This window comes from Rana temporaria, chromosome 2 (assembly GCF_905171775.1).
Source record: "Rana temporaria chromosome 2, aRanTem1.1, whole genome shotgun sequence".
Lineage (NCBI taxonomy): Eukaryota > Metazoa > Chordata > Amphibia > Anura > Ranidae > Rana > Rana temporaria.
In genome coordinates, this window is record NC_053490.1 from 501,286,374 (window position 1) to 501,311,365 (window position 24,992).

The 24,992-nt window shown below is 44.7% G+C and overlaps 1 protein-coding gene across 4 annotated transcripts in view; it reads right to left on the reverse strand.

The window, feature by feature from the left end:
* TIAM1 (TIAM Rac1 associated GEF 1) overlaps window positions 1–24,992 on the reverse strand; it is a 569,717-nt gene that overhangs the window by 266,985 nt on the left and 277,740 nt on the right. The window contains exon 2 of one of the 4 annotated variants that reach the window (XM_040338864.1): window positions 8,965–9,052. The exons of the other annotated variants lie outside the window; for them this stretch is intronic. The gene's annotated coding sequence lies outside the window, so the exon portion shown is untranslated. The remainder of the gene's footprint in view (window positions 1–8,964; window positions 9,053–24,992) is intronic. 4 annotated transcript variants of the gene reach the window in all.

A 24,992-nucleotide genomic window follows, 5' to 3' on the forward strand; every position in this document is an offset into this window, starting at 1 on the left:
ACCTGCTAAGGAGGAGGTACCTGGAGCTCCAGCAGGGGACCCTAGAAGGAGGAGGATCCTGGCGCTTTGTGCAAAAAACATTGCACAGAGCAGGTAAGTATAACATGTTTATTTAAATGTGAATTTTTTTTTATTTTTTTTAAAACACCAGCAGCTACTAATAGTGCAGCTGCTGACTTTAAAAAATGGACACTTACCTGTCCAGCGTGCCCGTGATGTCGGCTGCACCCGCCGCCATCCTCGGTTAGGGAATCGGGAAGTGAATCGTTGCGGCTTCACTGCCCGGTACCCTACTGCACATGCACGAGTAGTGCGCCGCACTGTCACTGGTCCCCGCTCTCTCCTGGGAACAGTGCGGGGGCTGCGGGTAGAGACGTGGCTGCCGCAGTACCGAATTCACGGAAGTGGGTGCAAATACCGGTCTTGGGTATCTGCATCCCCCTCCCCCTGAAAAGGTACCAAATGTGACACCGGAGGGGGGGGGGGTTCCAAAAAGCGGAAGCTCCATTTTTGGGTGGAGCTCCGCTTTAAGATGAACCACAAGGTTCATTGAACAGGCAATTTTGATACACAGATCACAGATTGTCAATTGACTTCTGTAAAAATGGGAAGGTTGAAAGACTTTAGTTGATCAGTGGCTGCAGCCGCTGATCAGTATAAGGGCACAGCGTACAATTCTGCAGTCAGGATACAATGTCTCAGCAAGAAGGAGGGGGAAGTTTCTCCATCCAAGAAGGGTTTTTGAACCCTGGCCCATTGCAGAGAGCGCACACAAGGTGATGCTTGTTTCTCTGAGTATTTAAAAGTACTAGGTGTATGTTTGCCATTTGCTGCACTGTAACAGGGTCTCTTTAGTGTAATGTGAGGATGCAGCTCCATAGAGAAACTGAAGAGCATCACCGACATGCAAAGAGCAGAAAACAATAGCAAGCCTGCCCGCCTCCTGTTCAGTCAAGGAAAAAATGTGGTTTAGGTTGGGTGCCCTGCAGCAGGATATTACCATAGCAGAGATGAATGGTGTCCCAGGCTGACTGTATTGTTTTGTTTAGATGTTCCACTTTCATTTATCCCTCAACTACTAGGAGACGCATTACACAAGCTGGATCCCTCTCAAAGCCCGTTCTTCCAGTGTCAGACCGAAAACAAAACCTCCGTTTTGTGGTCATGTTTCTACGGATCCCATAAAACCTTTACACAAGAAGTTTGTGTAACTTACTAATATTTTTTTCCATAGGAGGGAAAAGATGAATTAGGCTTGCAGGGTATGGACGGCCTTGCAGACGTGTCATCTTCATCCTGCCCTTACAACCCAGTGAGTCATTGACGCACATCAACTCCCAGCCTTCATAATGGAATATGGCGGCGATGCAAAGACAAGGATGACAGCACACACCTTTAAAACAGGTTAACAATGGCAGCTTACACATTTTTTTGCTGCCTGGTTCACTTTATTAAAGGGGTTATTAAAGCGGTGCACACAGCCACTGCCAGCCCCTCTGCTAGGATTACATGTTGTATATACACTATATGCCAGTATCTAAAATTCTTCTTATAAATATAGTTTTCCAGTGGTCACGTGACCACCTAGCGCGGTCTTTCTCCGCGGCGGCTGGTCGGCAAGCGGTTAAAGTGATTTTTTTTTTTTATAAAATAACAAAGTTACACAACAAGCATGTCATATTTTACATACCTCCCGCGATTCGCGGTAAATTCCACAGTCCCGAGATCAGTGCTAGAGTCCCGCGGCACCGCCATTCGCGGTAATTCCTGCGGTCCCGCGATAAACCCCCCCCGCTCAACAACTCCAATCCACCCCCCCCCCCGCTCAACAACTTCGTTGGGAGGTATGCTCACTTGTCCCTCATTCTGAAGTTGAAAAGTTGGGAGGTATGTATTTACCTGCTCTGTGCAGTGGTTTTGCACAGAGCAGCCCGAGTTTTGTCGGTTCCACCACCGGCGCTCTGGGCCCCTCTCCCTTGCCAAGTGCCCCCTTAGCAAGCCGCTTGCTGTGGGGGCACTTGTACGTGCCGGCTCTTTGTGTCTATAAAAAGGCACAGAGATCAGTGCTCAGCCCCACCCCCTGGCTGTGATTGACAGCAACAGGAGCCCATTTGTCCTGCTTCTCAGCCACAGGGGAGAGACCCGAGTGTGTCAAAGAATGCATGAAGGTTAAAAAAAAAACAACTAAACTCCAGCCTTTACAACCACTTTAACCATCTCTAGGTGATAAGTGACATATCTCCCATTGAGTCTGTTCAACTTATGTCCCTGATGAAGTGTGATACTTGAATGTGTCGGGTAGAATTGACACACTCTATATATTATATGATCAAAATTGTTGTATCTTGATTCCGAAGAGGAGGACTTCTTTCCGAACTTGGCCTACACCTGATATTTTAAGTGTTTCACACTGGCAGTGTCCGCCAACAGATCCGCCTGCTCAGCAGGGGGATCTCTCCGCTGAGCAGGCGGATGACAGGTCAGTGACTACTCAGCTAATGCAGAGTGGCCGCAGACACAGCCCGCTGTCCTCTACAGACCTGTCTGTTATACCGGACGGATAGGGGGTGGACTGGATTAAAAGGTGCCAATGGTCATATTTGCTACTTCAAAGAGCAATGAATGGTCCGATCAGGTCCATCTGAAAGACTGATCCAATTGGTTTGTCTGTGTGAAAAAGAGGCCTTAACGGTTTGAATAACTATGTAACAGTTTTATCATACACGATTTTGTATTGTATCTGGTGCAGTAAAAGCCCCCTACATCCATGACAAATTGCTTCCTACGTACTACAAATCACACCCACAATTATAAATTATCTAAGCATCCAAATTAGGAAACAAATGTAAAAAAAATAAAAAAAAATAAATAAAAAAAAAACACACGCACAACTTGAAGGCAACATCTCCAGTTCTACTCAAAGTCGTTGTCAAGGTGTTCCCACGCTTTAAAATGCCTTCCAATTTTTGTTGACGTGTGTTGACACTTGTCCCCTTCCCAACATGCCAAAAGTTTGCATTGGAATGCGAGAGTGAGAGTGAGTGAGATTCTTCATACCCTTATCATTTCTGATATCATACTAGTTCAGACACTTTGCAGGCACAGCCCACAGATGGACCGGAAAGAGATCGACATCACAAAAATCACATGGACAACACACCAGCAATGGAGCTTTAACAACTGCAAAGCAAATCAGCAAATGACAGCATGTCCTGGTCACGGTTTGGCTTGAGTGTTATACATGCAACAGAATGACAACATCAAAGAAGTCTACTGATCCACCACTGATAACACACTAACAAGTGCCGGCCCAGCACACAGCAGTCTTCACAGGAAAAAAGGGAAACTATTTTGGTCAGCCACACAAATCGCTTTAAATTTAGACTTCGATAAAATCACATCACTACAAATACGGTAGGGGAAAACCGCATACAACAGCGAACACGTTTTTCACTTATTCAGCACTTATACATAGCTGACCATGCATTGTATGCAGTTTTACTCCCCGACTGTACTTTTTGTGATGTAATTTTATCGAAGACTGCAATAAAGATAATTTTAGATGTGCGGCAGACAAAAATAGTTGATTTTTTCCTAAAATTACAGCATCCCTGAACTCCAAGCTCCCGTTCAGACTAGCAGGATTTTGAATGCTGCTGCTTTCATGCAGAAACACACAATGGAATTCACATTTTTCTCTATGGTGCCCATCCACATCACTGCAGCACAACTGCAGAGCATTTTTCGAAAGGTTATAGGTGCTACTTTAGTGCACCGTGATTTTGGCTTCCCTAGACTTTAATGGAAAGGTAGCAAAAATGTGTGTAAAGTACATGCACTTTTTGTGTGTTTTTGGCAGAGGTAAAATCCAGTCTCCAGCAGCCTATGTAGAGCCATGACCTCAACCATACCATTGCCTTTGGGATGAATTGAAGGCCATTTGCAAGCCAGGTCTTACCCAACATCAGTACCAGACCTCAAAAATGTTCTTACAAATGAATGGGCATAAACGCCTCCAAACCATTGTGAAAATACTTCACAGAAGAGTGGAGGTTGTTATAGTTGGGACAACTACATATTAGGGTCCATAGCTTTGGAATGGTAGACAGGTTTGATGGTTAAATGTCCACAAAGATTTTGGCCATATTGAGAATTTAAGTCGGCATCACAGAAAAAGTGGACCAAAAAGGCCATGTGCAAATAACTGCTTGCTTAAAGCGGTAGTTCCCCCTCAAAAAAAATTGTTACCCTTAGATTGATGCTCATTTTGTCTAGGGGAATCAGCTAGTCGTTTTAAAATCGAAGCTGTACTTACCGTTGTAGAGAGCGATCTTCTCTGCCGCTTCCGGGTATGGTCTTCGGGTCTGGGCGTTCCTTCTTAATGGACAGGCTTCCGACGGTCGCATCCATCGCGTCACGATTTTCCGAAAGTAGCCCAACGTCGGTGAGCAGGCGCCGTATAGAGCCGCGCCGACGTTCGGCTTCTTTCGGCTACTCGTGACGCGATGGATGCGACCGTCGGAAGCCTGTCGGAAGACTGTCAATCAAAATAGGAACGCCCAGTCCCGCAGCACATACCCGGAAGTGGCGGAGAAGATCTATCTCTACATCGGTAAGTACAGCTTCGATTTTAAAACTAGCCGATTCCCCTAGACAAAATGAGCATCAATCTAAGGGTAACATTTTTTTGGAGGGGGAACTACCGCTTTAAAATAAACCATAGAAGATTGAGGCCGCATCAACCGACATGACTTGGAAATGCTGCCAAGAATAAAAAATAATCTGGGAAGAGTTTGCTTCTTAAGGTTGCATGCACATGGACGTTTTCAGGCATAAAACATGGCTAGCCTAAAAACACAATGAGCCACGGTTGGGATGTAAAGATGGCCACAGACCTTAATAGCCGAATGTCCCTCCATGGGTGCTCACAACCTGTGGCCCTTTAGCTGTTGCATAACTACAAGTTCCTCGAGGCATTGCAAGGCTGACAGTTACAAGCATGTCTCCTAAAGGCTGAGGCATGATGGGACTTGTAGTTGGAGGGAGGGGCCAATGGTTGAGCACCTATCCGACGTCCGTGTAAACGCATTGCTTCTGTGCATCAGCATTTATCCACACATGCATACAATGTCATTTCCTGAACACGGAAGTTTAGCCACCACCATGGTGACCACTCGATAAGACAGTATTTCCTAAGGTAGACATGAAAAACTTGAAATGAGGTTCCATTTCTTCCCCAGTCTATCCAATATAAAAAAAATAATCATCATCATCATAATAATAATAATAATAATAATAATAATAATAATAATAATAATAACAACCCTTACTTTACAGCTCTTTCAGAGGACCCAGAATTCAGGAGGATTCTGCCCTCTAGCCTCATCTCCCAATCCCAGGTGATTTAACCTGGCCACAGATGGGTAGAATTTCGAACAAAAATTCTTGGGGAAAGAAGGTTTTAATAAAGTTTGTTATTTTCTCGAATTATTAGTGGGTCAAATCGACCTTTGTTTTGCCTGCATTGACGAGAATGTTCAAAGGAGCAGGATGAGAAGTTTTTCTCCAACAAACAATTTTCTAAACAGTGAATGTGGTTTTCGTTCCATATAGTCCATTCATTTCAAAGTCAAGTCAAATCGAAAACAATCCTTCGACAACAAAATGTCCTGAGAATTTTCGTATGTTTTTTCTCTCAGGCCCCGTACACATGACCGAGAAACTCGACGGGCAAAACACATAGTTTTGCTCGTCAAGTTCCTTGTGAAGCCGCAGAGGATCTCGCAAGCCAAGTTTCCCCATTGACTAAACGAGAAAATAGAGAACATGTTCTCTATTTGGCTCGACGAGTTCCTCGTCGGTTTCCTCGGCCAAAAGTGTACACACGACCGGTTTCCTCGGCAGAATACGGCTCCCATCGAGTTTCTGGCTGAATTTTGCCGAGAAACTCGGTCGTGTGTACGGGGCCTAAGACGTTTCCAAACAATTTTCTTTGAAATTCTAACCATCTATGGCCAGAGTGCAATAGGGGGCTTTCAGCTTATTGGAAAAATACTATGCAAAGACAAAAAACAATATATCCCCCCAAGTATTAATCAAAGCTGCGGAGATGTGAAGGAAACTAAAAAGGTAGAGTCTATAACCCGTGAGATACATTTCTAAATAAGCACAGAGGAGACAGGTGACCTCACCCTTATGTTCAGCTCATCCATCTATCACCGACAACCCTCCCGAGGCATGGATACCAAGTGACACAAGAATGCCAAGCTTTTCCCAGGTGTCTGCTTAGCCAATAAAGGAGCACCGGTGCCTGCAGCAACATACTGATCATCCAAGGCTCTGCGGTAACAAGGGTCATACTCATTGACTGAATTAATAGCGACCTCCCATGGAAACTGATATGGGCTTTGTTTATTTTTCTTTCTAAGTAACCCGAGTACTGTGCTCCAAGTAACCCATTTTTATTCTTTACATACACTCCCTATTGGAACATAAAAAAGTGGACACACTATATAGACACACACATAGGGCATAAGGATTAGCTACGCTGCCCTTTAACGCCAATGGCCTCTCTCCAAATAATACCAAGGCACTGAACATAGGGATAAAAATGATGGTTCGTACAGTTTAATGTTAGGCCTGGGTTCACACTTGTGCGCACACAGACATTGCATGCGACTCGCACCCGCCCTCCAATTCCAATCGCATGCGATATCTGTAAATTGCGAGTTCAGCCATGCAGTTGTTCATAAAAGGCCCACATCATTTTAAGCATGGCAAGTGATTGTCCCATAGCTACACATTTTATGCTGAAAGGTGTTCCTTTCACCCATCTCAGTACAATGAGAGGTATGCTGGTATTACCAAAAAGTACTAATCTTATAGCTGCAAATCTGGGCAAGATTTTTATTTTTGCACAGGGCAGATTGCACTCAGCACCCACCATCACTATGCAAAAGATATTTCTAAACCATGACCAGAAATACCAATAAATCTTAAGCCCCCCCCCACCCCCACAATCACCATCCTTGGATTTTGACATGCAGGTGAAAGACGACTTTACAATTCAAACAGCAATTAAAGTTCTTTAGGATCCTCTGCATTTCCACATAGTTCACCGAGAAGAAATGTCTCTAAGACAACCGCTAGTCCACTGCCAAATAACACTTCCCGGCTTTATGCATGGAAGTTAAAAGGATTTTGAAAGGTTTTGTAGAAGCACATTGAGCGAAAAAGGTGCCTCAAAGTCATCTCTAATATCTTACCGAAGATTTAATGTGTTAAAGGAATTTCAAGAATCATATTTTAATCAATCATTTTAAAGCGGAAGAAAACTTACATGACAGGTTGTCTTTGACAGTCCTAATAGGGTGGCAACACTCTGCACCCCCTTTTTTTTTAAATCACAGCGTATTCATACATATTCTGCGCCAGAAAAAGCTGTAGGTAATAAGAAAATCCTATCTTCAGCATGGAGGTTGTTATTCTCTATGGCCTCTTCCATGCGTTAGGCTGCATTCACACTGTAACGCGGCGTATTTTGCCGCGATTTGTAAATTTTTTTTTTTTTTTACAAATCTTTTTACATTGATGTCTATGCCGAACGCCGAAAGCCGCCTGAAAAAAAGGGTCCGGGACTTGTTTTCAGGCAGCAGGCGTACGGCATTTCGGCGTGAGATGTGAACCATCTCATAGACATCAATGGAAATTCGCCCCTCCAGCGGCACGAGCGTCGCGCTTCAGGCGTATATACGCCTTGGTGTGAATGCAGCCTTAGGTTAAACAGTCACTGGCAGTGTTAAAAGGCAAAAAAAAAAAAAAACACACTACATCATCCCTGAGCAGACCAAGGAGCGTAAACTACTTTCTTTATCATCTCCAGTATGTAGAGCACCGAGAAATTTGTTACAGAGAGTGGAACCCTGGGAGAACATATAAAAGATTCACAGATCCTTTAATGTCATCTCAGACTCCAGAAACTTTATGCAGCCAAGTAAAAACAGAGACTATAGAAGATCGGATACACCCATGTCAGATCCACTTCAAAGAACTACTCCATGAATCTTAAGCTGGCCATACATTTAGATTTTCTTTGTTCAGCCTATGAGCTGAACATAAAAACTAGGGCTGTTACTGATTAAAATTTTTGTGTTCGATTAATCGATTTTTTTTTTTAATCGACCAATTTAGATTAATTAGAACGCACAAACAGATCCAACTACTTTTCGCTGATCTCCTCCTTGCAGGCCGATTCCCAGTGCAGCTACCAACCACTAGAAACATGGATACAAAAAACACACAAAGGCAGCGCTCGATGGGAATAACATTAAAACTTTTATAGTCTTCAAGTAGGTAACCAAAATAAATATTGCACTGGAGATAAAATCGATGTAGCTACATAAACTGTAAAAATGGTGCGAGTAATACCAAACGGTAGCAAAAGCAGTCATAAAAACATGTAGCCAAGTACGATACTGGTATAAAAATGTGTAGAACGATACCACTGCCGAATCCAGATGAGGAGAGGTTAACATCAGTCCATCGGCATGTAGATGTCCCGTGAAGGGAACTATCACAACTCCCAGTGGATGGCTGTAGAATCCCAGGTTGATAGAAGGAAGTGATAGAGGGAAGTGTAACAGCCCTTGCGTGTGGCATAGTAAGGTCCCGCCGGCATGCAGATATGAAGGCACAGCAAAGGAGCCCTTCAGATGGACACGGCAAGCCCCGCCGGTGTCCGTGACATCACTGGATGTCCGACGGAACTCCCCGAAGGTCCGGAAGCTGGCGGAGAGGCGAGTACCAATCAAAAGAATTTTGATCGATCAAAAATATTAAAGATTTAATAGAGGAATAGTTCATTTCCACAGCCCTAATAAAAAGTCCAACAGATTCCCCCAGTCATGCAAAACAACAAAAGATAGATAAACCCCCCTGCTTGGCCAATGGTGGTCAACAGAATACCTGAACATTGGGGATGCAGCTGCTGTTTGGCCAAAATTATTCCGCTTTTGATAGGTCACCAAGTGAATTCTGGCTTGTTCATCTGTAACTGGACAAAATGCGAACAGTGTTATGGCCTTATTCTTATTCTCCAAAAAGAAGCTATACAGATCCACTCTAATCTGTTTTTTATTAAATTTTTCTAAGGGATCGTTTAGATTTGTCATTCATGTCTTTATGGATCTTGCTTTGTGACCTAGCGGAGGGGGCCATCCCCAGACTTTTCCCACTAAGTTGGGAGCATGAAATTGTCCAAAATATCTTGGTATGTTGACACCTTAAGGGTCCCCTTCACTGGAACTAAAGGGCCAAATCCCTGAAAAACAACCCCACACCACCAAATGTTTTGGACCAGTGCACAAAGCAAGGTTCATAAAAGACATGAATGAGTGAGTTTGGGGTGGAGGAGCTTGACTGGCCTGCAGAGTCCTGACCTCAACCTGATAGAACAACTTTGGGATGTATTCGAGCGGAGACAGCTAACCAGGCCTTCTCGTCTACATCCGTGTCTGACCTCACAAGTGAGCTTCTGGAAGAATGATCAAACATTCCCATAGACACTCCTAAACCTTGTGGACGGCCTTCCCAGAAGAGTTGAAGCTGTTCTAGCTGCAAAGGGTGGGCCAACTCCATATTAAACCCTACAGACCCAGGCCTCGTACACACGGTTTGATTGTTGTACGACAGAGCATCCGATTTTTGTCAAAAGTGCGTGTGCAGGATTTTGTCTAGCATATTAACTATCCGCAAATTGTTGTTTGACAAACACGAACGTACTACAAGAGCACAAAGAGGAGGTTCATTTCTCAAGCGCCACCCTTTGGGCCCCTTCTGCCAATTTTGTATTAGTAGAAGTTTGGTAAACGTTGATTCGCAATTTTCAGATCAAATGTCTTTTAAAATACGTTTGGCATATCTTCATCAGTATCACCAGCAAAGCAGCTTCATTATTATCCCATTAAGTTCTTGAGACCCGCGCTATAGCCGAATGACGGCTACAGCGCGGATCTGAATATCCAACTGGACGTCAATTGACGTCCGCCCCTTTGGGCGATTTTTTTTTTTTTACCAAAAATATGTAGAAGAATACGTATCGGCCTAAACTGAGAAAAAAAAATGCGTTTTTTTTTTTTTAAATTGGCATATTATAGCAACAAGTAAAAAATATTGTATTTTTTTTTTCAAAATTGTCGCTCTTTTTTGTTTATAGCGCATAAAATAAAAAGCACACAGGCGATCAAATACCACCAAAAGAAAGCTCTACTTGTGGGAAAAAAAAAAAATGTCAATTTTGTTTGGGAGCCACGTCGCACGACCGCGCAATTGTCAGTTAAAGCGACGCAGTGCCGGAAGCTGAAATTTCACCTGGGCAGGGAAGGGGGGGGGGGTATATGTGCCCAGTAAGCAAGTGGTTAAAGAAGATGAGAATGTGCGCTGTATTTCGACATTATCAAATTGCCATGTCATGAATGTCAATTCTTGATTACGAAGTTTACAAGACCAAAATCTTCCCAGACGTTCCTTGATTCTGAGCAGGTGCGTTTGTACTTTCGGGTGAATTCATAGTCTGCACATCCAGCTTTTGTTCCGACGAAAAAGTCAAATCGGCTGTCGAAAAAGCACCGTATCAACGATCTGAAAATCTGCAGACAGCTCGTCGTACACGAATGTTCTCTTCTGATTTTCGTATTGTGTGTACGAGGCCCAAGACGGACGTCCCAATACTTTTAACAAATATTGTATATAAAAAAAAAAAATTATAATATATTATATATATATATCTCACACACAATGGATGGATAGAGTCTTTCGTTGGGCGGGAGTTTAAACATCAATCACTCTCTGATTAAACGATTTCTTGGACAAAAGATACCGTATTATCTCAATCTAAATGGTATTCCTGGCAATTATTACACCCTTCCATTCTCTAATAACCTTCCTTATCCTCCATCAGAAGACCCCGCAAAGGTCAGGACATTACGTGCACAAAAAAAATAAAAGTGCCCTAATCGTTGGGAATAATGAACATGGTGGGCTCACGTGGCACGGGGGTTTTGGAGACACATATCAATGTCTCATTATGCGCAATAGGAGTCTGGCTGAGAAAATCTTATCCCATTGTGTCTGCAGACACCAGTGCTTGTGTTTGATGCTGTCATTGCTCTCCTCTTGATTAAAGTCATTGGCTGATAAATTGCCATGTTATCTCAGGAGTACAGGACACCCCGCCGATCACAAGTAGAAGACTGAAGAGAAAAAAGGAATCAAAGCCACTAACAAGCAATCTCCATAATGAAAAAAATATATGGCTATACTGCAGGATTTGGCTACAACATTCCAGAAGGAAGGAACAGAAAGGAAGCAATATCGGGGAATTATAGATCAGCTTTTTGATAAATGGGGATTATAGTACTGGCCTGTCTTAAGCAGATACAACATTAGGGGGGGGGGGGTGTAGAAAATAAAACTGGAGCCCCATCGCAATTCATTTTTCATGAATTTAAAGCCTATTTATTTCTGTTTTGGCTAGACTTGAGAATATCTTTCAGGTTTTTATTACCAACCTCATTGGGGAGATTTTTCCCTCACTTCCTTTATCTGTGACACCAGGGAAAGAAATGGAGGGAACAGTTGTCACCAGGAGAGGACAGCACAGACACCAACACAAACATTCAGAAAGTTAGAAAGGCTTATGCCCCGTACACACGATTGGAAATTCCGACAGCAAAAGTCCGATGTGAGCTTTTGAACAGAAATTCTGACCGTGTGTAGGCTCCATCGGACTTTTGCTGTCGGAATTTCTGCCAACTAAATATTGAGAGAGCGCGTTCTCAAATTTTCAGACGGAAAAAATTCCTAAAAATCCGGTTGTCTGTAGCAATTCCGACGCATGCTTGGAAACAATGCGACACATGCTCAGAAGCATTGAACTTCATTTTCTCGGCTCGTCATAGTGTTGTACATCACTGCGTTCTTGACGGACGAAAGTTAAGAGAACTTGTGTGACCGTGTGTATGCAAGCCAAGCATGAGCGGAATTTCCGTCGAAAAAAAAACCATCCACGTTTTTTCCACCAGAAAATCAGATCGTGTGTACGCGGCATAAAGCCCTCATTTATATGGGCCTCCTTCGCTATAGAGAAATTGATCTGGAAATCATGAACAAACTTTAAATGTCATATAAAGTTCTCCTGGATTTAAAGAAAATAAATTCACCCTTATACAAAAATACAACACCATTATTAGTGTCTAGTAATGGCAATCTATATGCCATTAAATAAATGCCAGGTGTTTTATTCATTGCATACCTTTTTTCTGTCCCTCCCCATTCTTCCCGCAGTGATCATATTTACCAAGAACAGATTAATCTGTCTCCCTTTACTTCCTGAAATTCTGCCTAGAACCCTAGGCCTGCCTCTTAGAACATGTGACAGGAAGTTCCCAGGATGCATCTGCGAGGCCCTAGGGCCCTGAATACATCACCAGTGACTCGCTGAGACAGGAAGTGGAAAAACAGTAATTGTAAGTAAAAGCGAAAAATGTTTAAGCCCAGGTTCCCACTGGGTACGATTTGGTACGATTTGAGATGCGATTTCACATGTCAAATCGCATCTCAAATCGGCGGCATTTGTTGGCACCGTCCTAATCGGTGCGACGCTGCATCTGCGGCACTGTACCGATTTCAAAAAGTAGTTCCTGTACTACTTTTTGCGATTTTGGGCCGCGATTTACATTGAACCCTGCACAGGTGTCTCTTAAATCGCGGCCGAAATCGCGGCAAAACCGCAGCCGCGAAATCGCGGTAAAATCGTGATTTTACCGCGATTTTGAATTCGCAGCAGTGTGAACCTAGCCTAATGAATGCAAAAGGATTCCATATCAGCACGCAGAGCTGTATGCTGTTATTTTTAGTAAAGGGGAGGGGGGAGATCCACTTTAAATGTACATTGTTTATCTGCCTGTGGATGCACAGAATATTTTCTAAATGCAGTTACACCGAATGAACCTGAATACAAGTAGACAGTGTGGTTGATTTACTAAAACAGGAGGGTACAAAATCTGGTGCAGTTGTGCACTGTAGCCAATTAGCGTCTAACTTCAGGTTGTTCAATTAAGCTTTGACAAAATAACCTGGAAGCCGATTGTTTTCTATGCAGAGCTGCACCAGAAGTTGCACTCTCCAGTTTTACTAATTCAGCCCCAATGTGTATTATACCATTACAAAAATGACACGCATTTATATGGGTTGTGAAATGTGAATGAGGCCTAACCATTCCCACGCTTTTTTTTTGTCTTTGTCCCCATTGGAGGGATTTTCACCACTTTTCCAAACAGGAAGCACAGGTAAACCTTCCCTACAGGAACATAGGCCAAAATAAAAGTCTTACGCAATGCGTTGCTATCAACAATAAAAGCAGAACTTCACCCAAAAGGGGAAGTTCTGCTTTTCCACATCACCCCCTCCCTTTACTTTTGGATATATTTTTTTGATATTTGGGGGGGGGGGGAGCAGGTACCTAGTTTTGACTGATACCCACTTCACTGCCACTTTGCCTAGACATCAGAGAGAACCCCCCCCCCCCAAAAAAAAAAAAAAAAAAAAAAATAAACCCTTCGCCTGCAGCCTTCTTACATCCCAAAAAACTGCAGGACCATTCACAAAGTGCATTGAACGCAAGCACTTTGAAAAACCAGCTGCAAGGAGTCATATCCGGCTTCCCTTGGTAAACATGCCAGCGACGGGAACACGAAGACTGGCAATAAACTGGCCTAAGTGAGGATGGTGCTGGACCCCTGCACAGGTAAGTGTTCTTTTATTAAAAGTAAGCAGCTGTGGTATTTGTAGCTGCTGACATTTACATTTTTTCCATACAACTTGAAGATCCTCTTTAAAAATGCCACCCCAACACACCTTACCAGTGCACAGCGTGTGCGTTCCAACACACCACAAAGCAATGTGAGCCATCTGTGAATTGGTCCGAGGGGTAAAAATCGGACTAGCAGCTTTTAGCGACAGCTACACTTACATTCTCCTGTTGGGTGTGGGCAGCACTGCCTGGGTAGTTTGTGTGGCATTGGTTATGGAGTAGGGAAGTGGTAGTGCCAGACAACAAACCACACTGGGCCTTATCCTGTGGTAAAAGGTTGCAGTCAACCAAATACACCCAACCCCACTCCAAAATTGGATTCTTTAAAAAAAAAAATGGCAAGGGCGTTATCCCCTACAACTCCACATGCACATCAGCTGACCGGAGATGGGTTCAGTAGGTTCATCACAGTGTACTTGGATTTTGGGAAAGATCCATAAGCTGTTACCGGAAGACAAGTTGGGAACGTTTGCATTAATTTTTTTCTTTAATCATGGAACTTTTAGGTGATATTACCCCCCCCCCCCCTTTACCTTTACAGGCCAAGTCTAACCTCTCTTAGGAAGTGGAAGTCTTGGGTTACAAATAGAATTGTCCTGGGCTGCTGAATGACCTCTCACAGGCCAAGCTTCCAGCGCTGCCATGGCCACAGGAGACAAACAGTCTGGAGGTAGACAAGACCAAGGCAGGCCATAGACTGCAATTTTCTTCCTTGCAACCATGGGTTGCAGGAAAGAAATTTGCACGCAGGGGTGGACTGACAACTCATGGGGCCCCCGGGCTTACAGATGGCCACCACGCCAGGAGGCAGTGCAGAGGCGAGGTAGCTAAAATCTCTGGATTTTCACATCAAAAGCATGTCGGTTTCGGACAAATCAGGGACAGATGTAAAAAAAAAAAAAAAAAAAAAAAAAAAAAAGAAGATTTTTGCATACTGTCCCTGGTTTTACTGAGCATGGCAACCCTGATGGGGCCCCCTAGTGGCATGGGGCCCTCGGGCCCGAGTGCCCCAATGGTCAGTCCGCCCCTGTTTGCACGTTTCTCCCATCAACAGATTCCCTCATCCACACATTCAAGGTGGATGGAGGTTTTTTTCCCTGCTGTGCTATTGTATTCGATGGTGGAGACTCCTCCACTGTCAGAATTCACTGATCCAAGTGAAAGTTTTCTAAATAGTCCCATTTGAGAGAGGGAATTCATTAGATCAACTTCTTCGAGCCCTTCCCCACTGAACCAGCCACATTTTGATCCAACATGATCAGCTTAAAAAGGTCCATATACACGATCGGACTTTTCGTCAACAACGGTCCGGCGGACGTGTTTTATCAGACAATCCGAACGCCTGCATGCTCCATCAGGGTTTTCAACGGACAAATGTTTGCTGTGCATGCTCTCAAAAACGTTAACAATGTCCGATCAGGATAATCCGATCGTGCGTACACAATTCCATCGGACTTAAATCCAAAAAGTACAAACACACATGCTCAGAACCAATGCAAAACATCAGACAACAATAGCAGAAGTTGCCCAAAGGGTGGCGGTAAAGAGCTGAAAAAACACGCGATTTGGTGAAAGTTGGCTGAAAATGTGCTGCTGTGTGTATGCAGAACAAGTTCACGGCCAACGCCCATTTGGAGCAAAATCCACGGAAAAGTCAGATGACAGTCCAATCGTGTGTATAAGGCTTTAGGGCGACCATTCACAAGGCAGACTGATTGTACAATACATCCTCCTTTATTGCTTTTACAAAATGAAGGCATACAAACAATCTTTTTAAATCAATATAAATTAGGTAGGCCCTTATAATACATGGGGGGGTCATTTACGAATGGCAAATCCACTTTGCACTACAAGTGCAAAGTGTACTTGAAATTGCACTGAAAGTGCAGTCGCTGTAGATCTGAAATGAGGGGAAGCTCTGCTGATTTTATTATCCAATCATGTGCAAGCTAAAATGCTGTTTATTTTCCTTGCACGTCCCCCTCGGATCTACAGCGACTGCACTTTCGGTGCAATTTCAAGTGCACTTGTAGTGCAAAGTGGATTTGCCTTTAGTAAATGACCCCCATGGTTGATTTGATTGTATACTGCATGTTAAGCCTAAAGCCTAGTACACACGGGCCTAATGTCGGGAGATTCACTGAAGAATGAATGTGCAAATCAGGTAAACAAAAAAAAAAAAAAAAAAAAAAGACGAAGGAGGATCAATGCAAGAGCCCAAGCCTTTATTTATGAATCAGCGAACAGATCCGAGAGTCCGCTCAACTGCCAACTGCAGGAGACCACAAAGCCAACTGACACCCTCTGGGATCTGGGGACCTTCCTCAGCCATAGATGACCTGTGGTGAGCTCTCCGGAACTGTCAGAATGTCAGCACAATAATCTCAGCAATGGTTTACATTGTGTGACATCAATGAGTAGATTTTTCAAGTCGTGACTATTTCACAGAATGTTTTCCTCAATAGCTCATTCAAATTGCTCCAATTGTGTGCGTGTGACGATGTTTTAACACGCCACGGCATTCCAAGAACAGCGAGTAAACAATGACAGCTTGTTTATCAATATCAGGAGAAACCAAGTCCGGGGGGGTTCTTCGCATCTCCTAGACACCCACCGCGAAAAGGTCAGAGGCAACGGAAAGAACCAAGAGATCAACCTGCCAATGAAGAAGAACCCAAAATGTCCACTGTACCCTGGGTGGGAAAGGACGGGCCAAAGAATGACTGCATCCCATTAGATGTAATCACAGTTTGGGTAGAGTATAGCCAACAGTAGAGTTTCCCCATCCAGGATAAACAGTAGGGATGGAGGGAATCCAAACTGCCCTCTCCTCCAGTTTCTTTAACCACTTCCTTACTGGGCACATATACCCCTTCCTGACCAGGTGAAATTTCAGCTTGTGGCACTGCGTCAATTTAACTGACAATTGCGCGGTCGTGCGATGTGGCTCCCGAACAAAATTTACGTCCTTTTTTTCCCCCCACAAATAGAGCTTTCTTTTGGTGGTATTTGATCGCCTCTGTGGTTTTTTATTTTTTTGCGCTATAAACAAAAATAGAGCGACAATTTTGAAAAAAAAAAAAAAATATTTTTTACTTGTTGCTGTAATAAATAGCCCAATTTTTCTAAAAAAAACAATTTTTTTCTCAGTCTAGGCGATACGTATTCTTCTACATATTTTTGGTAAAAAAAAAAAAAAAATCACAAGAAGCGTCTGGTTTGCGCAAAAGTTATTGCGCTTACAAAATAGGGGACAGAATTAATGGCGGCGATCAGCATTTTTTTCGTGACTGCGACATTATGGCGGACACATCGGACACTTTTGACACATTTTTGGCGCCATTCACATTTATACAGCGATCAGTGCTATAAATATGCACTAATTACTGTATAAATGTGACTGGCATTGAAGGGGTTAACACTAGGGGGTGAGGAAGGGGTTAAATGTGTACCCTGTATTGTGTTCTAACTGTGTGGAGGGGGGTGACTGGGGGAGGTGACCGATCTATGTCCCTATGTACAAGGGACACAGATCGGTCTCCTCTCTCCCTGACAGGACATGGATCTCTGTGTTTACACACACAGATCCACGTCTTGTCCCTGTAGCCGCCGATCCCGAGTGCCTGGCGGACATCACGGCCGCCAGGCACTCGCATCGGCATCTTGGCGATGCGCCGGGCACGCGCGCAGGCCGTAAAAACACGACCAGTCAGAGAAGTAGAACCACCCTGCGGCAGTATAAAGTCGTACGGCCGTCGGTTTAGTGGTTAAAATGGTAAAGGGTTGAAATGATCGGCCATCTATTGGTGTCTAGGGACTTTTCGGGGAGGCTTCCCAAAGAAGATCTCCTAAAAACAAAGGAAAATTAGGCTACATTCGCACTGCCAGCTTGTGCCGATGCAAATGACCGCAGCAGGAATCTGCCGATTCCACCACCTGTGAACGAACCCAAAATGCTTTCCCCATATTTGAAGGTTCTTCCCAGAATCGAAAAAAATAGGATTTTTGTACTCACCGTAAAATCCATTTCTCTGAAGTTCATGGACGGACACAGCATCCTTTCACAGTAGGGTTATGCACCTTCCTTCCGCCCAGGTTCACACTGGGTACGATTTCCTTCGATTTGAGATGCGATTTCACATGTGAAATCGCATCTCAAATCGGCGGCATTTGCCGCCAATTGTGGACAATGACACTGTCCTAATCGGTGCGACGCCGCATCTGCGGCGCTGCACCGATTTCAAAAAGTAGTTCCTGTACTACTTTTTGCAATTTCGGACCGCGATTTACATAGACATCTGTGCAGAAACCTGCACAGATGTCTCTTAAATCGCGGCCGAAATCGGGACTGCCGGCGGGAGTGAAATCGTGCGAGTTCAGCTGAACTCGCACAGCTTCACTCCCGCAGCCCAGTGTGAACCAGGGCTCCAGGAGAGTTTAGGCAGAATTTACAGCACTTAAAGCGTTAACACCTTTCCTTAGTGCAGCTCCTCCCAGGGGGCGTGGCTCCCCGGGCATAACCCACACCCTGCTCTAGCAGCCTCAGTTCGTAACAAGCAGTACAAACAAAGGAGGGGTGAGTGCTGTGTCCGTCCATGAACTTCAGAGAAATGGATTTTACGGTGAGTACAAAAATCCTATGTTCTCTTACGTTCATGGACGGACACAGCATCCTTTGACAGTAGGGACGTCCCCAAGCAGTGTCAAAAAATTTCGAGGGGTGGGAAAAACAACACAGCAAACCAAGCTTCACCCCAAACAAAACCGGAGTTACTCAACGGAGTAACTCCAACCTTAGAAAAAAAAAAAAAAGAAGAAGTAGTTCCTGCACTACTTTTGGCGATTTCGGTTGCGACTTGCATAGGACATCTGTGCATGAAGCTGAACAGAGGTCTTCAAAATTGCACCCGAAATCACACCGACATTCCTCAGAGGTGAAGTTGTATTCAATGCGAACGAAGGCTTAGGCCCCTTTCACACGGGCGGTCCGTTTGTTTTATCACTTCAGTCACGTTTATTTAAAGAAAAAAGTGGATTCAGTTTACATCACTTTGTTTACATCCATTATATCCCCCCTTCAGTCCATCATGAATGCCACTGCAAGACTCATCCACCTTATCAACCATTCAGTGTCCTTCACCCCCCTCTGCCAATCCCTCCACTGGCTCACACTCACCCAACGAAATTCTAAGTACTAATAATTTACAAAACCATCCACAACTCGGCCCCAAGCTACATCACTAACCTAGTCCCAAAATACCAACCAATCAGCCACTCTCTTCGATCCTCCCAAGACCTCCTCCAAAGCTTCTCCCATCCTTTGGAACTCCCTACCCCAATCTGTCCGACTGTCCCCTAATCTATCCATATTTAGACGATCCCTGAAAACCCTTCTCTTTAAAGAAGCCTATCCTGCTTCTAACCAACACCGTTTTACCTCCTCCATCAGCTCATCCCCCACAGCTACTACCTTTTGTATAAATTGACCCTCCCTTTTTAGATTGTAAGCTCTAATGAGCAGGGCCCTCCGATTCCTCGCCTACCAAATTGTAAAGCAACTGTAATGGCTGCCTTTATTTTGTTAAGCGTTGCGCAAACTGTTGGCGATATACAAAACCTGTATTATAATAATAATAATAATAATAATAATAATAATAGCAAAAAAAAAAACGAAAACACCTATCCGCTTACATCCGTTTTTTTTAACCTGAAGTCAAATGGGGCTTTCTTTGGCCCCTATCACACCAGCATACCGATTTCAGGCAGACCCGATCGGACCACCAATTGTTCTCTATGGGGCGGTTGATGTCCACAGACATGTGTCCGCTGTCAGCATCCAATCCGGTCTGCTAAAAACAGACGGTTGGGGGGGGGGGGGGGGGGGGGGGGGGGGTCGCTCGCCATCCGTCTAGCGGATTGGATGACAATCTGATGGAAATGGACATTCAGGGCCAGAATCACGAACAATTACGGCGGCGTAACGTATCCCCTTTACGTTACTCCGCCGCAAGTTTTCATCGTAAGTGCTTGATTCACAAAGCACTTGCGTGTAAACTTGCGGCGGCCTAGCGTTAAGCCGTCGGGCGCAAGCCCGCCTAATTCAAATGGGGCGTGTACCATTTAAAATTCGACGCGGGAACGACGGCCATACTTTAACATGGATAGTGTAATTTTACACCATCTAAATAGCACTCTTAACTTAAACGTAAACACCTAATTTGCATACCCGACGCTGGAAAACGACGCAAACTCCACAAAGCGGCCGCCGGAGAATTACACCTACAATCCGAAGGCGTACGCCTGTCGGGTCTATGCCAAAAGCCGTCGTATCTTGGTTTGAGAATTCCAAATCAAGATACGACGCTGCAAATTTGAAAATATGCCGGCGTATCAGTAGATACGCCGGCGTATTTCTGCTGTGAATCTGGCCCTCAGTCTTGACAGCCCCATAGAAAGTAGCGGGCTGTGCCCGTGTCTGCTCTGCGTAGCGGAGCAGAACGGACCTGTCATCCGCCTGCTCAGCCGAGAGATCTGAGCAGATGGATCCGCTTGGATGGATTTCACCCCGCGTGAAAGGGGACTTCCGTTTAGAAAAATGGAAGTCAACTGAGGCGGATGATCATCTGCCGACATACATTTGCCCATAGAAATACATTGGTGTCCATTTTTTCCTCCATCAACAGAGGGATGAAAAACAGACAAACGTAACACCCGTGTGAAAGGGGTCTTAACGTTGCTCCACCAGCACTCTGTAAATGAATACGGTAAACCAATACCCAAACACACAGGCAGATGTGCCAACGAATGTTAAATGCTTTCAGTTACCTGATAAAAAAAGTAGTTGCTCCCCAGCATGGATTCCGGCATTCAGCGGCTGACACAATACATTGGGTGCTGGCACTGTAGTGTGAAAGCTGAGCAGAAACCATGGACAGAGCAAAGAGGGGGATGGGAAGGTACATTCCAAACAAAGACAAACGACAAGAGGAAGAGTATGTACAGAGACCCCTGAAGGGGTCACCTCCAGACACCAGAACAGGACAAGCCTGTCAGTGACAGAAGTAGAAGAAGGAAACAAATTGCAAATTTCAATTGCAGAGGAGGACGGGGCGCAATATTCGGCGGTTGTGAAAGCTGCTACACATGGCGAAACTATGGAGAAAACGTTTGTGATCAACTAAATCTCTGCCCGGTGATTCATCCAGAAGAGATGGACTGTGCCATGTCAGAGAACTCAACAGAAGAGGACAAACTGGTTTCCCAAAGTTCTGAAAAACGAAGGGCTCATTTACATTTCCGCTGTGCGCCAATATGCAGAGTAAGCCAGACATAGAAAATAATCACCAGCCCAAAAATTGGACCATCACTAATTAATAGTGTGATGAAGAAAGCAGTTTGACATCAGGAGGGCCCTTGACTGCCCACACATTATACAATTTTCTGTACAATCTCTTTTAGATTTACCTTCAACTATGTAGTGCAAGGGCCCATCTGATTGGATACAAAAGTGAAAGCGTGATTTAGGTTTGACCTCCCATTATATGAGGGTTGGTAAATCTAAAGAAAAATTGAACAAGAAAACGTGCATGTCTGGCCAGCCTTAAAGGGGTTGTAAAGGTAAATGTTTTTTCACCTTAAAAAACATCCGACGGTACTGGCCCCCCGAACCCCCGTTTTACTAACCTGACCCCTCGAAAGTCCCGCGCGCGTCCATGTGATCCTCTTCGGTTACCAGCCTGGCCGTTGATTGGCTAGGCTGGACGGATTGATAGAGCAGCCATTGGCTGGCGCTGCTGTCAATCACAGCGGATGATGCGGCGCACCGGGGGCGGGGCCGAGTGATACAGTCGGTGGCTAAGTTTGCCTTTAGTGTTCCTTTAAGTGCCGGTTCACACTATTGTGGTCTGCGAGATTGCATGTGATTGCAGCAGTGCAAATCACATGCAATTTCAGCCATACAGATAGTATGGGCGATATCGAACTCCATCCAAACTCTCACAGGATCCTTTTTTTGTCTGCACCAGAATCGGATCGTATACATCGTGTCACGAGTAGCCGAAAGAAGCCGAACGTCGGTGCGGCTCTATACGGCGCCTGTGCACCGACGTTCGGCTACTTTCGGAAAATCGTGACGCGATGTATGCGACCGTCGGAAGCCTGTCAATCAAATCGGAACGCCCAGTCCCGCAGCCCATACCCGGAATTGGCAGAGAAGATCGCTCTCTAAAACAGTAAGTACTGCTTCGATTTAAAAAAAAACACCAGATTCCCCTTGACAAAATGAGCCTCAATCTAATGTTAAAAATTTACTTTTTGGGTGAACCTCCACTTTAATGTATTGACACTCCCGGCACTTCGCATATGGCAGTGTGAACTGCCGTGCGATTCTGGTGTGAAGAGGTAACCCCCAGCGGATTTGCAGGGTTCCCGCACTACACAAATGTGAACTGAGCCTTCAGCAGTAGTAAACCGGCAGTTTAAAAAAAAAAAAAAAAAAAAAAAACACCCCTGTAAGGCAATTGCATACTAGCACATCATGAAATACTTACCTTGGAACAAAGGCCTCCAGCAGTGTGCCGTCACTGCCAAGAGGGCCGACATCTTCCGCCGGCTCTGGCTGTGTGAGTGGCTGGACCCACAATAATGTCACGCCCGCGCATGTGCACGGAAGCCCTTGCTTTTGGCAACAAGCTCTGAAGGGCCATCACGGTATCCCGGACCTTCAGAGCACATGCGCCAGTAACGTCACCAGCTGCATCTAAAGTGGCGGTGCAGGTTTAGGAGATACTTTATTCATTTTAACTACAGGTAAACCTTATTATAGGCGTTCTTGCAGATATAAATCACAAAGCGGGCTTCACAACCACTTTAGGCTGGGCATAGAAGGATCGAAAGTCGGCTGGTTCATGGTTAGCCATTCCTGTTCGACCAACTTCTGTTGAACAGGAATGTTGGAAAACGTTTGCGGATCGGCAGCTGGAGCCACTGATCAGTGTATGCTGCTTGTGCCGAGTCCGGCTGTTCTCATACAACACCTCAGAGTGTTGGGGGGGGGGGGGGGGGGGGTTAAGATCTCCATCCAGTTCATTTGTGTGAATGGCAAAATCTGTCTTTTGGACAAAAAAAAAAAAAGAAAAAAAAAAAAAAGGGGGGGGGGGGGGAGAAGAATTATCTATGTCCCATCCAGCTTGTTTGCCGACAAGCATTATACAAGAAAATCAGATGACCACACACCGGCAATTTCCAAACCTCGCTCATAGATGCAATACAGAGATTTATGGAGACCGCGCATACAGATGCCCAATTATAGCGTACCATGGTATGTGCTGCTGCATGTGCGTTGTCATATTGGGTTGCTATTCAAAATGACATCACAACACAGGTAACATGTGTTACCACAATGCAGAAACATAAATGGGCCCTTAGATTGGCTCATGTTGTAAAGTGCCACGCAACCTGTTGGCACTATATAAATCCCGAATAATAATATTAAAGCGGTTGTAAACTGCATAAACATACATGCACCGCTGATACTGGCTGATTATGAAATACTTACCTCGGAACGAGGTGAAGAACACTTACCTGGTCCACGCCGAGCGAGATGTCATCTTGCTCCGGCGTGTCTTCCGGGTATCGGCGCTCCAGCGCTGATTGGCTGGAGCGGCAATGTCGTCACTCCCGCGCGTGCGAGAGATTTAGGCCTGGTTCACACTAGTGCGTTGCTTTTTTGAGCTGCGTTGTCGTTGCAAATTTCTCTAGAGGGTGTTCTGCAGATCAACTGCGGTTTAGCTGCAGATCAGGTGCGAATTTGGAGACCTGGGAGAAGTTCCGGGTGAGAGGAGAGTGTGGGAGAATTGTATTGAGCTGAATGAGAGAAATTCCTGCAGAGAACTGAACACATGTGCGAATTAGATGCGTACCCATAGAAGATAATGGGACTGAATTCGCACCTGAGCCGCACCGCAAGACATAAAAAACGCATGTGGTTTGGAGGCAATACGCAGTGCGGATGCATCGCACATATGTGAACCAGCCTCATTGAAAACAATGTATTTTGAAATGTCCTGCGAATTCGATGTGGTTTAAACCGCACTCAATTCGCATAGGTGTGAACCTGGCCTGAAACTCGGCAAGGTCCGGCGGCTGCCGGTCCTTTCGCCGTGGATTCCCCCTGCGCATGCAATCAGCGGCGCATTGCGAGGGGAATATCTCCGAAACCGTACAGGTTTAGGAGATATTCTTGATACCTACAGGTAAGCCTTATTATAGGTAAAAGTGAAAAAAGTGGGTTTACAACCACTTAAATAATCACATATTTAAAATTGTCATTCTTTTTTCCCCCAGACTAGCACAGAACACAAGCTGAACATAGTAATACAATAATAGCTATCAAACTCTGTTACTAAACCTACAACAGTACAATCAGTTTGTATATGCAGTGAAGCATGCTCGTTATACTCTGTGGAACCCAAGGGGTTAATCCTCTGCATTGTGTAAGCCTAGGTTCACATTGGAGCGATTTGTCATGCCATTTGAGAGATCAAATCGCATGACAAGTCACAGCCTATTGACGGCAATGACACCGTTCCAATCAGTGCGACACCGATTTGCAAAAGTAGTTCCTGCACTACTTTTGCCGATTTCAATAGACATCTGTGTATGAAGCCACACACATATCTATCAAATAGCACCTAAAAATCGCGCTGACCTTGCTACTTTGAAATCGCGCTACTTCAAGTAAAGTAGCACGATTTCAAAGTAGCATCAATGTGAACCAGGGCTAAAGGCCGTTTGGTCCTGTCTTCTCTGATCCTCTCCTTCTTCCACTGTCACCAATCCATCTGCTGGTAGAACAGAGCCTTGGGGGCACAGCTGCACATGCTCAGTTTGGTGTTTATTGCTACATTTTTTTTTCTTGGGAGGGTGCGTGTGATCAGTGCAGGGCCAATCAGCACTGTCCAGACAGAGGGTCAGGGGTCCCGCAGCCTCATAGGACAGTTGGGGGGGGGGGATGAAAACTCCTCCTTTAAGCTTTAACCAGACATTAATAGAAGTCACAAGACTGCTATATACTGCTGAAGAAAAAAGGTATTTAGCACTTTAGATTTACTAAAATTATTGC